This window comes from Vespa crabro, chromosome 7, assembly GCF_910589235.1.
Source record: "Vespa crabro chromosome 7, iyVesCrab1.2, whole genome shotgun sequence".
Classification (NCBI taxonomy): Eukaryota; Metazoa; Arthropoda; class Insecta; order Hymenoptera; family Vespidae; genus Vespa; species Vespa crabro.
Genome location: NC_060961.1, coordinates 4,241,271 through 4,257,245, shown reverse-complemented (window position 1 = coordinate 4,257,245; position 15,975 = coordinate 4,241,271). Strand labels below are relative to the sequence as shown.

Here is a 15,975-nt window from a genome sequence, read left to right as displayed (position 1 = left end):
GTTACCGTGAAACGGAAAGTTTGAAATATCTCGATCCTATTGAACAATTTATAGGATAATTTCGATTGATATTTCATGGATGCATCTTCTGTTTCATTTCAGTGTCATCGAAGATATCCTCATTGCAGTATATTTTTACGTATTATATTTTCGTTGGAATTAAAACTACGAACGATCCCATTCGTTTTTTTTTTTACTTTCGGTAATATAATTTCTTTGAAATGTTAATGTCATTTAAAATTTATATTCGTTTTCGTTCTTTTGACGTTTAAGATTTATTTTCTTTTAAGCAAAATCGTAATGCATTCTTAAGAAAGAGATTGTAGGACTTTTAAAAATAGTTTAATACATGAATCTGAATAAAAGAATGTCGGCTTTGATCTCAATGTGATTCTTTTAATATCACGTGACACGGTGTTCAAGACATTTCCTTTTTCGTTATCGATTGAAAGGAAACATTGACACCAACGTCATTCGAAGCGTCGAATGCAGAAGAGGGAGAGTTCCGCCTATGAGGACGATCAAACTCACGCGTGGCGCGTACCCGTCGACGAAGGCCGTTTGTGCGTTTGATCGCCAAGGAGGAAAGCACGATGGGGTGTAGTGGGTGGTGTATTCGGAAACTTGAAAGGGCCTCCTCTAATTTACTGCAGGTACTCCTCTGTAACGCACCCAAGTCTCTCTCTCTCTCTATTTTCCTCCTTCCCTACCCCCTCTCTCCTTCTCTTTTGAACATGTTCGTTACACTGTGTATCAGTTTGTACACACATATACGGTTGATCTACGTGTTACGTTTGTGCGTAATACCATAGCTATTCGGCTTCTGTGTGTTCTGACTAACCTCGATTCCGTAGCAATTTCCGGTTCATCTGCTGGCATATCGTCATTGTATAAAGGCGATTGTAGGCGGTGAGAGAGAGAGAGAGAGAGAGAGAGAGAGAGAGAGAGAGAGAGAGAGAGAGAGAGAGAGATAGAGAATGAGATATACGTCGAGGACGAACTACTCAGGATGGCAAGCAACATCGAGGGATCCGTCTGGTTATGATGCAGGAAATAGATAATCGAACGCTTAATTACTTCCCAGCCAAGTAGCGAAATGAAGGATCCAGAATCTCCTACCACGTACGGATTTATTAACTTTGCTCGTTATGAACTAGCTTTCATTTAAGCAGCGTTAATTAATAGTATGTCATCAGATCATAATTAACGTATTTTGAACAATAAAAGAACAAATACGAGTTCACTTTTCTCTTACGGCAAAGAGAATACTGTTGGGAATCATTGAACCCCGTTTAAGCTTCATTCCGGGATCCTTGCATTTTAACGATAATTTGACAGTAACAAGGCTGAGCTTAATTACATCGCGTTCGATATCGCGGGCCGATCGTGTGTCTAGACTAAAACGAATTATTCGGCGCTTAAATCGAATAATCCAGCGAATAAAATGGATTTGGGCATGGGTCCGATAAAACGCACTGGCAGTGAATTTACGACGTATTTAATGATCGTTCTTCGAGCTACTTCGTCGTGTGTAATCATCAAAGATATGGGACTTCATTCAAAAGATGAGGAGTAAAAGGAAAATAAGGACGAGCCAATTGGGTAGAAGGGGTTGAACTTTCTTTATTTTTTCATTAAAAGAAGATAATGATTTTTCTTTTATTTTTTCTTCGTTTTTTAGTATTTAATAACTTTCAAAAACTTTCTCCTTACTAATCTCTCTCTCTCTCTCTCTTTTTCTCTCTTTCTCTTCCCTTCTTTTGTCGAAAATAAGGTTAACGCTTTTGTTTAACGAGTCGAGTCAGGAATGGTAAACAAATGCACGTGATTGGGACATGATCGTGACAGAAGCGTAATCTAATCGTTTAAACGTGTTCGTCTCTTTACAATGAAAAATCAAATGAATAACATCCTTACGTATAACTCTCTTGTAAATAAAAAGGATAGATGTCCTAATTCACTCTTGAATTTAACAATGTCTATTATTGTCTATATTTAATCACTCGATAGTTAGAGTCTCATACAATATATTTATCATATGTTTGGCAAGCGAATTTTCTTCTTATTCGACTAATTCAACGGAGTATATGATATTTTTTTTTATAAGATTGGATCTTATATGAAATGGAAAGAAACAATTTTGTTTGAGGCAATGTGTTATACGTTGATATTTATAAAGGTAAGGCAGGTGCAAACCGTGCGGCACGTGTATTCGTTTACGTATATATGTATGTGCTTTTATGCGCGCGCCTCGATGCGGAGGGCCAAGAAGGCGTGAGTTTGCGACCAGCGGGAATGACTAAGGTACTGAATACAGGGTAACTGAGATAATTATTTCCGTGGTCGGTCGGTCGGCCCATTTAACCTATAAAATTTGCATATACGGCTCTTAGGCAGCTCGTGGCTTCCGAAGTCTTCAGTCTCTCTCTCTCTCTCTCACACTCACTCTCTCTCCCACACTCTCCCTCACTCTCTTTCTCTTTCTCTTTCTTTCTTTCTATAAAGTTTACGCTCACACTCGCTCGCTCGCTCGCTCGCTCGCTTTGCGTTTTAATAAAAAGTCTTTGCGCCTGGCGTGTTAGCGAACATTTCAGAAAAATTTATTCTTCTCGTAGTCGTCGTCATCGTCGTCGTCGTCGTCGTCGTCACGCGGTCGGACGTTATTCACCGTCGCACGAAATGACTTCACCGAAAAAAAACCTACGATTCATTTCTTTAATTTGGAGAGACCAGTCGGACTATGCGAACAGCTGCGCTGGCTCGAAGGTTCGTTTAACTTACTCGAACGTTTCATAATGAGATCTATCGGGGTAAAGATTAAAACTGGAGAAACAGAAAAATGGGCCAAGTTATAAATATATGGATACGCTTATTTATTAAAGAATTTTAATATGTATTAATGAAATTTATAATGCAAGATTATTTTTATTAAACTAGAATGTTTAATCAATGGAAGAATGATTTAATCAATTTTTTTTTCTCCACAGATTTGACAGATCAATAAGATTATTTTTATCATAAATAATTATTATATAGTTAATAACTATACCAAAATAGTTTTACTTCTGAATTTGATTTATTCTTTATTTAAAAAATATCATATTGGATATTCAAATATTCTATTTCTTTCTATATCTTATTTACATTATTTCTTTGCACGTTCGTATTCGATGATTTTGCGACCGTGATAATATAAACTCGCAACGCCAGCGGTGAATCTCAAATTCGTGATCCGTCTTTTCGTATGATAGGTACGTATGTATGTAGATAAGTACATACGTATCGCCGGAAGGCAGCAGGAGTGCCTCGCGTTCGAAACGTTCTTGAGAAAACGTATAGCAGTTTTTCCAGCGCCTATATTGAAATTCCTTCTGATTGAATTTCGATTACACTCCGGTCACCGACGGTGTCGGTAGCGGCTGCAAATAGAATATGACGTACGAATGTAGGCAATCGGAATTTCAGAATTTCCACAGATATATGCGTATTTTTCTGAGATCGAACGTTTCCCAACGTTTATGCGTTCAAAACGCTAAACTTCTTAGCGAGAATTCGTTTGTTTTTTTTTTCCTCTCTTGATTTTCTCATTTACGTTACTAATTTTATTTATCTCATGGGAATAATATGATGAAAATTAACGTATAATTTCCATAGATGAGATATTCAACAAAACATCTATATACTATATTAGTGTGTATTATATATTAGTATTAGCATGATTGCATTAATATTACAATTATTATAATCAATTACGAATGAATTATTATATCTTATTATTATATGTCGAAATTATTATTTTTTAATATAATCAAGCTAGATTATAATGTCTCATATGTACGTTTATATGACGGCGTACATAGGATTGATTAATATTCTAATATAAACAAATTCCATTATCATTGACAATTTTACTTGCAAGTTTATCTATTATATATGCTGTATTATGTCAAGTGTTATTTCAAGGGAAGGTCACGTAAACGAAACAAAATAGGATCGCTCGCTGCTTATTATCCCATTTTAGCGTAGTATTCGCTAGCGATGACAACTCTCTAGATCGTGTCCGATTCCGTATCAAAATTCTTTTGAATTTTTCTAATAATTACAATTTATTTTTTAACAATCCTTGGTTCAATAATTTATATTTTATTAATTTTAATCATTCGTATTTAGTTTTTTTTTTTATTTATATTCAATATATATCGTTTATGCATACGTATATATTATACACATCATTGTCACCGTTTGGTCAATGCTAATTCTGAGATATTGGTTTAATTATTAAAAATAGAAGAAACAAAAGCTACAAAAAATGGAGTGGTAAAGACGATAAATAATTCATTTATCAAAAATATATTGAGAGTTATTTAAAAGAGAACTATCTCTTTCTCTATTTATGCTTTAAATTGATTATTTATTAAATTTTTGAGAGTTGTTATCGAAATAAAATTTTCAATAAATTATTATTCAATCCAGTTGTTGTTTTTTTTTGTTTTTTGTTTTTCTTTTTTTTTTTTTATAAAATCGAAGCTCGGAGATTAGTACTAAAAACCGGACTCTCCGAACTAAAACTGAAGAGGTGGGTGGCAACCATTCATACATCACACATAACATATGCGTATATATATATATATATTATATACGAGTCTTGCATAGGCGCATCAAACATACATCTATGCATATGTGCACTTATATATACATATTTAAATATATTCTGTATTAATAATGCTTCTGAATTGTAATTGGATTATAATTTATCATATTCAAAGTATCTATGAAAATTAGCACATTGATAATTTAAACTTTGTATTTTTTTTTTTTTTTATTGCTCTTTATCTATATACGTCTCAATGTACATACGTAAGAGTAAATATATGTCTCTTGAAAAATTTCAAATAAATACTAACATATAAAATTACATTACGTAATATCGATTGTATTAGTTCGATTGATATTTTTGAGAATATTAGAAAAGGTAAACAAATCTAAGCGTGTACGTTCGGTTTCGTCAATAAACAGAGGAGTAATGTAATAGAATAAAAATTGTATTGTAGATTTATATGTTATATTATATTATAACCGTGAGATGAAGAATGATCTAAAGGTCGTACAAACAAAACAAAAGGCAGTCACGTGCTTGACCCTGAACCAAAATCGATGTTAGCTATCGTCCTATACAAATGTAATATTTGAAAGTGTAAGCAGTTCCTCTGAACGTGTCGAACCTGAACGTTCTTATCTTGAATATTTGATATTCTTCATAAATTTACGAAACGATCTTTTTCTCTTTCTATACGCAGGAACTTCCGCATGATGAGATTTGAAAATCGATATTGCCTACGACGTTTATACATTTTGCATGATACAACGTAATCACTGTCGAGCTAATGGGTTGATATTCAATATATTGGAAAAATTTGGTATGTATAATATATCTTTTATTTAATTTAAAATATTATAAAAAAATATCAAAAATATTACCCTTAATAAGGATTAGTCGAATATAAATCGAAATACATAGTGAAATCATTTTAAGATGACGATAAGTTTGCATTACCATATTACAGTAATTATATCATTTAGGTGAAGTCGAATTATTACGTCGTAACTTTACATCGTAAATTTTAACGTCGTAAGCTTTTATTTCTCGTTATGTTACGCGTTGAAAAAGAGGATAAACTACAAGTGTGTTTTAAATATACCATCCCTCCCTTCTCCTCCCTCCCCTTTACGACTCATTAACTTTTTGCAATTGTATATCTTGCATATCTCGTGTCTCTTTTTATTTAGAGAAGAAGATATTAGATCGTGAATACGCGAAAAAGATTTATATTTTTGTAAATAGAACGTCAAAGGTTTTAGTAGCTCTTAATAATAATAATGCGCTAATGCGTTTTTAATATTACGAGTTTGTCCGTGTTAATAGAAAATTTTAAGTTCATTTTGACGAGCCTTTATACTCTTTGTAAATAATTCACAGGAGCACATGCGACCAAGGAAGAAATTCCAAAGGAATTCTCTCATGAATGTATGCTAACTTTAATTAGTTTACTAAATATTAAATGGACTTTTCTTTTATCTCTTAAATATGCAATTTTTTTTATTTTTAAGTTTAACCCTTGAACATGACGTTTCGATAGAAGGAATATAAACCATCGTACTTGTTTTCGATTTTGATTCCAACGACACGCGATGCTTACCGACAGGAATTCGAATCGTAAGCCCTTTGACTCCATAAGTTCTCCCTCCTTTTCGTTTCTATCCTATGTCGAGCATTTCGTAAAGTTGTTTCGCACGAGCAATCATTAGGAGTTTCCCGTCTAAACTTGGCATTCAGACTCGTCGAAGCATCGTTGAAGGTAGCGAAAGGAAAGTTAGGCTTACGAGCTTGCGAGACTTCCGCGTTGTTCGAAACGCCTCTCTTCCTCTTTCCTCACTTCTCAGTCCTCACTTCTCAACCATCGCCATCGCCATCACCATCACCCTTAACCCTCCGTAGTTCCTCGTCTTTCCTCTTCTCGTCACGTAATTTCACCATTGTTCTTGGCGCATTCGTGAGGCCTGGCGATACTCTTTTTGGAGCAGCAATTAATATGCCCTTAATTCCGTATCCGTTCAGCGCGTAATATCCCTCCTCGGATGATCCAGGAACGAAGACGAAGTGGAATTAAACTTCGCGGATAGGATTTGGTGCTTTCGTGATCCCGACATAAATGAACGTCGATGTAAACTCTCGAAAGAGCGCTCGAAAAGGAAGGAAGGAACGAAGGAAGGAAGAAAGGAAAGGGTAGATGAATCGTGGGAGGTCTTCTCCTCTTTCTTTTTCTCTCCCCTTCTAATCTCATCTAATCAATACCAAAGTCTCGCGCTTACTCAATGTCACCGTCAGGGGCCACGAAGCTGGAGCGACTCTCTCTCTCTCTCCCTCTCTTTCTCTCTCTCTCTTTCTCTCTCTTTCATGAACAAGCGAGCGAGCAGCTTCTTCCGTTTCCCGCAGCGCAAATTCGTTAAAGTTCCTCGCACAACGTCGTCACAGTTCTCGTCTTCTTCATCGTCGCATCTCAGAGCTTCCATCGCTTGCTACGCTTCGATTCGTGGATTACTTGCTACCACGAGTACGTCGTTCCTCGAATACTTCGCGATGTCACCTCGTTGCCGTAGGCCAACTCTCTTAAGTTTCTGTTCTTTCTCTTTCTTCCTCTCCCTCTCTCTCTCTCTCTCTCTCTCTCTCTCTCTTTCTTTCTCTTTCTTTCTCTTTTTCTTTTACTCTTTCCCTTTTTCATTTCGTCATCCTTCGTCTCGAACCTAATCTAAATCTATCCTTCGATAGGTCGCTTCGATAGATCGAGACCGAAGGGTTTCTTTGCCCCTGGCGACTATTTTCAACCCTCTACTTCAGTGGTTCTCAAAATGTAATTCCTCAACCCTTCAATAATAGAGTCCTTTCGATTTCAGGATCATCATAAATCCTTTTAAGAGAATGAAATTCGACAGAATTTACTATTACACCTTCGATACGATCTTTGTAAAACGAGGAATGGACGTGGAAAGGTTAAACGTTTAATTCGCGAATTCATATTTAAATAGAAACGTAAGTTCGTATCTCGCAGTGGCGGAGTATTTCCTTTTGCTTTTCTCTCGGGGGAATAATAACGGAAGTAAGCTGATCGCCATTATAAACATATACATATTTTTCCTGAAACCATGCTTTCGAGTAAACCGTCTGAGTACGTAGATATGTAGAAACATGTACAACAATTTTTAGGTCGCAGTCGACACCGGAAACAGGAAGCTTCGCCTCGCGAGTTCGTTGCGAGATACATTCCCTTGACTTCGCGCACGTTCGTGGATGCACGTCCATGAGATAAAAGGTAAAGATAGAGACAGAGATACAGAGGGAGAGAGAGAGGGAGAGAGAGAGAAGAAAAAGGAAAGGGAGAAAGAGAAACAGCTTTTTCGGCCGGAAATTGTATGCCAATCTCGGAAAAAGACAATTACACGTGTAGTCGGAACAAAACGGTATCTTTGCGCGTCGTTTCGATCGATATTCTATCATATCGGTTAAGCTACCACTTTTCAATCAGTTTTCCATTTGCATCGGCAGTGCTTTTACACAACAGCGTAGATTACCTTTCCAGGTGACCAATTCATCGGTCGATGAGAAAAGTTCGTGATTTTCACGAGCGTAAAACGAGGAGACTTTTCCTTTCTCTAAAAAAAAAAAAAAAAAAGAAAAAAAAAGAAAAAAAAAGAGAAAAAACTAAAAAAACTAAAAAAACAATAATAATAAAAAAGATTTTATTCGACTCAATCGTTTTGTACGAACTAATTTGTATCCAATCGGCCATGAAAGGTGAATCACATAGCCGCTATAAATTTACTTGTCCATTTGTTAAGTTTGCGCTTTTAGACGAAATTGTTACTCGGTTAAAAACAAAATGATAAATAAAACGAGTTTTATAAGTTTTGAAATTTTATTGGATAAACGTTGATACTATTACGATTATTTGAATCGCTCGAAATTTCTTCGATTTCTCCGACGTGGGAGAGTTGTATTATAGAAAGCAATTAAATTCGTAAGTGAGGGGTAAAGGGATTCTCATTTTGGGTAACACACGGTATGGGCCGCATTACATTAACGACGTTTCTTTCTGTTTAGCCTGCTGGTTTCGGGTAGTGGTCTCTACTGTAGTCAGAAGAGAAGGAAACGTGGAGGGGGCCCGATCGTTTCCAATCAGACGTGGGCTATTAAAGGCCAATCGTTTCCCATTACGAGCAACCCTCCGTACTACGCCGAGAGCGTAGTAATGCAGTTTCGTTGCCACGCCGGTATACCTTTCGATTTTTTAATCGGTGCTTGCTTATTGCCGAATACTTCAACGATTTGATTTGAAACATCTTTCTGAACGTTTAAGGATGATGAAATCATTGATTAAGCGAATACGTACGTATCGTGTTCATAGTGAATTCAGAAATATATAATTATCAAAGTTGAAATTATATGTTCTTTCAAATAAGCGGGATAAAATATTACGATTCATTCTACACGTATGTTTGTTTTCATTTTCACTTAAATCATTTATTACTTTCAGCTTTGAATTTATATAAAAATCATGAAAATTTCTTTTATCCGTCGTTTCGCTTCACTATCGAACTTTTTTTTTCTCCTTTTTCTTTTTTTTTTTTTTTTTTTTCTTTTTTTTTTTTCTTTTATAGATCTCGATCGATAAAATACGAACGGAATTCGTTATAGGTATAGGAATGCATATAATTTGACAAAGAAGTATTGGCTGTCGATTTTGGTCGCAGCCGGTGAAATTTATTAAACGGATTGCGATTCAATGACGTTCGACGATAGGATTCCACGAGAGAAACGTGAGAAACTCTTCGGTGTCTGTGTAACTGCAGCGGAGCGACCGCTTTGGTGCATTATGCAATCGAGAGTGAGGAAGAGAGAGAGAGAGAGAGAGAGAGAGAGAGAATGAGAGAGATCCCTTGAAAGTTTTATCGAGCGCGCGCGATCTTCGAAGTTGCATCGTGGAAATGTATGCAACGTGTGCACTGTATTCGGGTGGTGGAATAACCATCTCGTGCTATATGTTTCTCTACGATTCTTCGAGACTTTTTAATGGCCGCATTACTTTCGAAACACTACCAAATGCCATCAAAAATTTTTCTTTTCTTTTTTCTTTTTTGGAAAAGAAATAACAGTTATAATTCTCTTTCGACATGTTATATTTTCGGTTGGTAAGCATTAACTTCTTCTTCTTCTTCATTTCTTTTCGAACAAACACCATGTAGTTTTTTTTACATTAAAAAAATGTATTCACCTCTCTCGATTTAGATTTACTTTTACGGAAAGGCCGCATCCGGAAGTAACTTCATGCACGAAACGGTTAACACCGGAACCGGTTGGTATTCCTCCCGGGGTATTCCTAAGTTTCGGTCTAGTAACGACCTGTGTATAAAGATCCTATTTTCTAGTATCAAGCGGAAGTATTAAGAATTTTTAAGGGTTATTAATTTGATGCTTAGTCGAGTTTAGTCCGACGCGGTCCAATTACGTAACTAGATGTAATTAAATAGGAGGTAATTTAGAAACCTGCAAAAGGTATTATTGAAGTTTCGAAGTACGGTGCGAAGTAACGAGGGAATTGCGTTTGTTTACGAGGCTTTCGTCGTTTCAGCTCTGAAAATATGCAACATGGGAGGGTGTAGAAGTGAGGTTGCTGTCGTCGAAAGGGTGACCCGATTGGACGATGACGACAACATTGCTGGAAAACGTTCTGCCTGACACACACATGCACGTTACTTCTTCGTTCGATGTTACCGAAAGGGATCCGGTCCGCTTCATGCATATGCTAATCATATTCGGAGATATGTGCTTGCTGCCTTCTAGGATAGAGATGAACATCGGCCAATTCGACCTTGCCATTCCCGACCCTTCTTTTTTTTTTTTTTTTATCCTTTTTTCCCTTCCCCTCCTCCCCCTTTGCAGTCGTCGATAGTACGATATCGATATACGATATCGATTTGTTACACGTCCACTTGTGTCTTTTAATAGAAGATATAAAATGTTAAAGTCGAGAATAGATTGAATATTTATAGAAAATCTTCATTATCAAATTTCGATTAAAGATAGGCTATATCTTCGAATTCTTTCTGATACATTATTTATCGTTAACTATTGAATTGATTAGAATTTACGAGTAAAGTTCTAGTCTTGAACTTGATCCATTCTATCCCTAGGTAACTCGATATAGTTCAATAACTAAATATCTTCTTCTTCGAAGCTAGTAAATGTTTCCAAGTATATCTATCTATCCATTATCCGTTCATCTAATCCGATATCTACCGATCTGCCGTCCAATCTATCCACCTATCCGCCTATTTAGCCGATCGACTATCTATCGATCTTCTCTATCTTCTTCCTTCGCCGATGTCATCGTACCTCTCGCGAGACACTTTGTCTATCCACTCTGCGACCTTTCGACCATCACGTTACCTATCTACTTCGCTAGGCCTGCCAATTACCGTTGTATCGACGCATTCTTCGTTCGAGCGCAAACGACTCTGACTTTCTAAAAGAGAAAGAGCGAAAGAGTTAGAGAGAAAAAGAGGGAGGCAAGGAGAGGATCAGAAAGAGACAGAAAGAGAGAGAGAGAGAGAGAGGGGGGGGGGAGAGAAAGAGAGAGAGAAAGAACTCGTCCTTTCACGATACGTCCACAACTCGCGGCTCGTTAGAAGTGGGTTTCTCGTGGATCGATATCCGTTAGATCTTCGCCAGATCTCCGTTAGATTTTCCTTACCCTTTTATAATGTTTTCTGCTCCGTTGGGATTTCTACTTGTGGAACTTTATGTTCTGTACACTCGTAAAGGCTCTACGTGTACGAAAAATTCTCGTGGAATTCGCTTTTACCCATTGGTATTCTTAAAACGGCAACTCTTCGTCCATGAATCCACTTTCCTTTCATTGTTCATTTCATCCCACGACATAGGTATGTAGGTATTCTCAGGTATTTTTATATCCGATTGACTTCATTACGTTCCTTCAGCTTTTTAATTTTTATTGAATGATACTTTATCGTACTCCTCCATTCATTCGTTTCGTTTCGTTTCGTTTCGTTTCGTTTCGTTTCGTTTCGTTTCGTTCCGTTCATTCGTCTCTCGCAGTCGAAGTTCACCTTTAAGGGAATCCTTTCGAAATAAAAATAAAATTAGCTTATCTCTACTTCCGAAAGATTGAGCGACAGTGTAATTACTTTACCGAATATGCGGTATGTACCCTCGAGCACGACCGAGTACGGATTCGGAGACGTGGATAGCTCGTTGCAAGTTATATTAAAATATTACGTCGACGTTCGAAAGAGAAAGAGAACAAACGAAAGCGAGATAGTAACCCGGTGGATCGTGCTGCCGAAATTACCGGTGAATAACTTCGCGATAAATTATTATACTTGGGTCGTGTGTATTAACACGATATATCGAGATATACCTACTACTTCGTATTTCTCACCGATATTATTTTCTTTGTTTTCTATCTTTTATATATATTTTCAACGTGCCGCAAAGTTTAGTTAACAAACTAAATTTGTATCCATATAATGATCTAGTTAATCGCAAATGCTAAATTGGTTGCTTTTATGCGATAGCTGAAAGAATTAATGTAGCTTTAATACTTTTAAAACGCTTCTGGCAATTTTCTCGGCGAAAGCAACGTGAAAACTATTTCTATATCTTCGTTCGCGATTTAGCTTGCGTATTTGTTCACGATTTGCAAAGTATTTTTATTATTCCGATTATGATACGAGAGAATCGATGATACTTTATTAGTCGTGCACGCTCCATAAAACATTTTTGTTTTAATCATGGAGTAATTAATGGAATGCGACAGAATCGTATATAACTTTGGTCGACAAAAAATGCTTGTATAATTAAAATACTCTTTCGCCGTAGAGCGTCGTCCGTTAATTTTAATTATTAGAATTCTAAACGGATCAAAAGTAATTTTGAAAAATCGTAATGAAACGAAGTAATGCAATTATTAGGTATCATCTTAGGATTACTATATAATCATATCGATAACATTTTTGTAGAGTTTTGAAAGAAAATTAAACGAAATTAAATGGATCTTTTCATCTGATTAAACGTTCTCTCATCGTTAAACGTATTACGTAAATAAATAATTAATCGATTTGACTTAAACTGAAGGTAAAAAAAGAAAAAAAAAAAAAAAAAAAACAAAAAAAAAAGAAAAAAAAAAGAAAAAAGAAAGATCGAAAGATAAATAAAAATAATAAGAAAAAGAAAAGCTCATGTGAATACGTTCATCGTTCATCGATTGCAATCCGAACCGAAATCTTTGCGAAAAGTTGTTGAAATACGGAGAATCGGCATCGCGGCTTTGCCTAACCGTCAAACCGGTCTCATTTCTCGTCAGATCGGTTTCTCGAGCGACAGACGCGTCCCTTCGTTGCGAAGGCTATTCGGTAGCAAAAGCAGGATCGCTTTCTCGCTCGTTCGCTCTTTCTTGTTGTCATTTTTGCAATGGTCAATAGCTCATTTGAATGCGCCGTGGTTCCGCGCACCGCCACGGCGGACGTTAACGATTCTTTTGTTTTACGTATACGCGGGGCCGTGGACTTGGCTCAAAGTCAGTCACAGCAGTTGAGAGGTAGAGGGACTTGATTTAAAGCCAGGCCGATATCTCGGGGGATCGCACTGCGCTTAACGAGCGTCGCACCACGTGTGTGCGCAATGTGCGCTCACGCGCACAAACGCGATCAACTAAAAGAGAAAGAAAGGAAGAATATATGTGTGAGCCAGAATGTGCTAGAAAACTATTCGAAAGATTGGCTTATGTTCTCTCTCTCTCTCTCTCTCTCTCTCTCTATATATATATATATATATATATATATATTACTTATACTAATATTACTTATAGTAATATATATATATATATTACTCATCATTTTTGCTTCATTATTACTTTGTTTGTTTTTTTTTTTTTTTTTTTTTATTATTATTATTATCGTAGCAAATTTAATCTTTATAACCTATGTAACTTTGAAGTCACACGCTCGTATATAAATATTTTTTTTTTATTTTTCCGCCGTAAAATTTTCATTCATATCCATGCTATAATATTGTTCTTTATAATATTATTTATATTGTAAATTAGTTTTCACGGTGTTGTTTTTTTTAGATATGAAAAGAAAAAAATTGAGTTATAGAAGATTAATATTTAATGTTTCTCACAGGGTAAGGAATTCTGATATTCAAAATCAATCTATTACATCCAGTTATATATAATTTATCTATTAGATGACTCGAGAACTGCTTAGAGGTGCAGCAAGCGAGTATTTGGGGTCTCTCGGAGACCCTTCTTGCTAACTATTGTCTCCGAAGTTTAGTCGGTAGCTCGAGGAAATGAAATTCCCTAATTAGTGAAAGCGGCGAACCCTCTCTCACGTAACGTATCGAAGATCTTTTTGTAGATCTTCTTACATTTATATATAATTAAAAAATTTTTCTAATTTTTACTTACTATGAGCTACGAATAAATGATTTTTATTATTTGCTATTACAATTAAAAAAAAGAAAGAGAAATTATTTAAAAGGAATCTGTATATTTAAAAGAGCGAAAACAAATGGGTGCACCTTTTTAACAAAAGTTACGTGTTTTCGGCTTTTAACATTCGCTAAGGAAGAAAAGATATTGTTACATATATACCACGTTTACGAACAGCTCAATGACAATTTTACGATCGTACGTAGCACTTAAAGATCATACTTTTGCACGGATTTCAGGTACAAGCCGATGGTGAACGGAACCACTAACAATGCCCGGTCATACATCGAAATCGCGAAGGACACGGTCCTCCTGCATACAAACGAAAGAGGAGAGGACATTCGGGTTTTCTTAATCAGGTATCGAACTCTTCTCCGTCCTTTTTACGATCTCTGTGAAAAATACCGCTTGGTTATAAATCGCCAATGCGCAACCAACAACGGTTGCGCTCCTTTACGGAGGGAAATAACTTCCTTTGAATTCTTTTCGATTTACTTGCTTATAGTCGCGTTCGAAGGCACAACTTCGAAAAAGAATCGAAACTCTTTAATCGTACGTGAAGTTTCGTACGGGATATGTTTCTTTTCTTTTCTTTTTTCTTTTCTCTTTTCTTTTTTTCCTTTTCTTTTCGTATTTCTTTTTTTTTTTCTTTTTTTTTCTTTTCTCATTATTTCTTCCGAACGAACCATTTTTTATCACCGCATTTCACGCCTCTTTTCTTCCCTTTGAACGATCAAATATTGCATTGATTTTTCAAGATCGTGATCATTGATCATTCAAGATGGCATCATATTTGCTGAGTGCAGAGAGAGAGAACGAATTGTATGGAAGATTAAGCGATATTTCTGGCACCTAACTAAATTAGATATCGTCAGAATAGTATCGGGATCCGTTAACTGTATGGTCTAAACGAGATTCCGCGAAACGGGTAAATCCAAGAATCGGCGTTAACGAGCGGATATTCCATCGGTTGGCAATCAAGAAATTAGTTTCGTTTCAATGTCTATGCTACTCGTCCGGGAACTATTTTGAAACGTGACACGCTTGATTCGTCAAGATGAGTGAATAATTTCTCGAGCGTTAACATCTATCGGATAGATTTTAATTCGATTATCGAAGTGGAACGATAAGAGATAGATAGATAGATAGATATATATATATAGATAGATAGATAAAGAGAGAGAGAGATAGAGAGAGAGAGATGGGATGAGGTGGGAAGGGGAAGAGAAAGAAGAAAGACATCGATCGTTCGTAATTTTATTATTTCGACACGGAAAACGACGGATCGGGACGAACGGAGCGTGTGTCTTGGAGGCACGTAAAATCGTTTGCTTTAGAAATTCCGTTCGCGCTTTTAACGCTCCGAGGAACATTACGATAGAATCGTATCGTTCGTTGTATTCGAACCGGCTTATCGAGCGCCGTTATCAATGATTCGTAACCTCGACGTCGTGATAAATCTTTCTCGCTTTGCCGACTGAAATCGGCTTTACACTTTAATCTTCGCTTCTATCGGTTCTATCGCGAGAAAGAGAGAGAGAGAGAGAGAGAGAGAGAGAGAGAGAGAGAAAGGAAGAAAGAAAAAGAGAGAGAGAGAGAGAGAGAGGATATGGTGTAACGGAAACGGGATTCGATATTGCGCTCTCTTAAAGAGACGCCTGTGCTTGGGGATACGCCGACGATAGAGCGCTTAGTTTACATTGGCTTTTCGGTTTTATCTACCATGCGACTTTATCCCATTCAATTGTAGGTTATCGGGGATACATTTGGACTCCTGACGGTTTAGAAATAAGGGGGATTAGCGTCGAGCACGTCTTTCTCCGTAACGTGGTCCATTAGGATCGTTCTATTTTTTTTTTTTTTTTTTTTTTTTATTAAACGTCGAACTAAAATAAATAGCCTCTAT

The 15,975-nt window shown here is 36.5% G+C and overlaps 1 protein-coding gene across 11 annotated transcripts in view; it reads left to right on the top strand.

The window, feature by feature from the left end:
* Positions 1 to 15,975, top strand: part of LOC124425507 (latrophilin Cirl-like) — a 662,270-nt gene that overhangs the window by 27,595 nt on the left and 618,700 nt on the right. For 6 of the 11 annotated variants that reach the window (XM_046965914.1, XM_046965924.1, XM_046965925.1 and 3 more), the window contains exons 3-4: positions 5,298 to 5,417; positions 14,309 to 14,428. The exons of 2 other annotated variants lie outside the window; for them this stretch is intronic. The gene's annotated coding sequence lies outside the window, so the exon portion shown is untranslated. The remainder of the gene's footprint in view (positions 1 to 5,297; positions 5,418 to 14,308; positions 14,429 to 15,975) is intronic. 3 more of the 11 variants (XM_046965919.1, XM_046965913.1, XM_046965912.1) reach the window with 2 other exon arrangements.